Source organism: Macrotis lagotis, chromosome 3 (assembly GCF_037893015.1).
Source record: "Macrotis lagotis isolate mMagLag1 chromosome 3, bilby.v1.9.chrom.fasta, whole genome shotgun sequence".
NCBI lineage: Eukaryota > Metazoa > Chordata > Mammalia > Peramelemorphia > Peramelidae > Macrotis > Macrotis lagotis.
The window spans coordinates 146,876,500-146,879,115 of NC_133660.1; positions in this window are offsets into that span (position 1 = coordinate 146,876,500).

The window sequence follows — 2,616 nt, forward strand, 5'->3', positions numbered from 1 at the left end:
GCAGCCCCAGGGCGCTGGGAATCACAGCTCACAGCAGTGGGGGAAGTCTCCTGAGCTTTGCCCCGGGAGCACCGGGCACAAAGTGGGGGAACAGCGGGGACCTCTGCCAGAGCGAGCATGTGAAGCCCAGCCCTCAAGGCACACAGCAAACAGCAGTCAGCACAGCCCAGATCCTGAAACAGAAGCAGGCGGAGTCAGTAAGCAGGAGCCCCCAGGACATGAGCCCATTGGGCTGAGGGAGGGGAGTGAAGAGAGTCTGCAGAGCTCTGTCCTCTGCCCCTGGAACAGGACTCTGGGGCTCTGACCACATTCAGTTCCTGATCCCAGTCTAGGCCCCCCCATAGAACAACAGGGCCCCCCCACCTTGGCCCCATGGCAGAGGGGGGTGCTTATGGTCATTCACAGACCAGGAGGGAGGACAGAGCCTCACACACTGAGACCCTTGTGGGAGTGTCCCAAAAGCTCAGGAAGTACTCCCAAAACAGGCTTAGGCTGGGAAAATGAGCAAGCAGAGAAACAAGAGGAACACCATTGAGAAATATTTTGCAAATGAACCCAAGAAGGATCAAATTACTCAGTCTGAAGATGAGGAAGTACAAGCTCCTGCATCTAAAGACTCCAAGAAAAACAGAAATTGGGCTCAGGCTATGAGAGAGCTCAAAAAAGACTTTGAAAATCAAATGAGGGCATTGGAAGAAAAAGTGGGAAAAGAAAGGAGAGAGATGCAGGAAAAACATGAAAATGAAGTCAGCAGCCTAGTCAAGGAAATCCAAAAAAAATGCTGAAGAAAATAGCATGCTAAAAACCAGCTTAGGTCAAATGGATAAAACAGTTCAAAAAAGTTATTGAGGAGAAGAATGCTTTAAAAAGCAAAATTGGCCAGATGGAAAAAGAGATAAGAAAACTCTCTGAGGAGAACAAATCCTTCAGACAAAGAAGAGAATTCAGGGAGATTGATGAATTTACCAGAAATCAGGAATCAATACTTCAAATCCAAAAAAATGAAAAATTAGAAGAAAATGTGAAATATTTCCTTGAAAAAACAACTGATATGGAAAACAGACTTAGGAAAGATAATTTAAAAATTATTGGAATACCTGAAAGTCATGATCAGGAAAAGAGCCTTGACATCATTTTCAAAGAATTACTACAGGAAAATTGCCCTGATATTCTAGAAGCAGAGGGCAAAATAGAAATGGAGAGAATCCACCTATCCCCCCAAGAAAGAGAACCCAAAAAACCAACCCCCAGGAATATGATAGCCAAGTTCCAGAACTCCCAAGTCAAAGAGAAAATATTACAAGCAGCCAGAAGGACACAGTTCAAATATAGTGGAGCTGCAGTCAGGATCACACAGGACTTAGCAGCAACTACATTGGAAGCTCGTAGGGCTTGGAATATAATATACCGGAAGGCAAAAGAGCTTAGAATGCAGCCAAGAATGAACTACCCAGCAAGGCTGAATGTCCTCTCCCAGGGAAAAAGATGGACTTTCAATGAACCAGGGTTATTTCAAATGTTCCTGTTGGAATGGCCAGAGCTGAATAGAAGGTTTGATCTTCAGATACAGGATTCGGGTGAAGCATAGAGATTGGAGAAGGGGAAAATATGAGGGACTTAATGATGATGAACTGCATGTATTCCTGTATAGAAAAATGACACTGATAATACTCATATGAACCTTCTTAATTAACAGAGCAGGTAGAAGGAGCTTTTATAGTTAAAGCACAGGAGAAAGCTGAATTTGAAGATAAAATATGGTGTAAAAATGGAGTCAATAGAAAAAAAGGGAAATGTAATGGGAGAAAGAAAAAGGAGAGGGGGAATAGGCCAAGATATTTCATATAATAAGATTTTTCTTTATTACAATGAGCTATTGCAATGATATGAAGGGGGGGAAGGTAAGGGGGAATGAGGGAAACTTCATTGTTATCAGAGGTGATTAGAAGAGGACACAGCATATATACTCAATGGGGTATAGGCATTTGGAGTAAGAAGGAGAGAGAGGGGACAGGGGGAAGGGGGGGTTATGAGTGATGGAGGAGAGGATGGACCATGGAGGGGAGAGTGGTCAGATATAACACATTTTCTTTCTTACTTCTTTCAAGGGGCTGGGATTGGATGGCCTGTCTGGGACCATAGGGCCAGGTGGATGCTGGACCTAAGGGGTGGTAGGGGGGCTTGGGGCCTCTTGGCCCCAGGGCCAGGGATCTGTCTGCTGCACCACTCAGATACCCTACAGCAGAGTCAGTGAAAGGAGAGAGAAAATATAGTACATGGTAGTGGAGAAATAAGAAAGGAGGGAGTTGCAATCAGCAATGGCAATGGTGGAAAAATATGGAAGCAACTTTTGCGATGGACTTATCATAAAGAATGTGATCCACCCATGACAGAGTTTTTGGTGTTGAAACAAAGACTGAAGCACGTTTTTTATTATTATTATTATTTTTTGGGGGGTGCAGGGCAAATGGGGATGCCTGGGGCCACATAGCAGGGTGATTGTTGCGTGTCTGAGGCTGAATTTGGACCTAGGTGCTCCTGGCTCAAGGGCCAATGCTCTGTCCACCTCCCAGCCTACCCTATTATTATTACTATTTTATTTTATTTTGGGTCTTT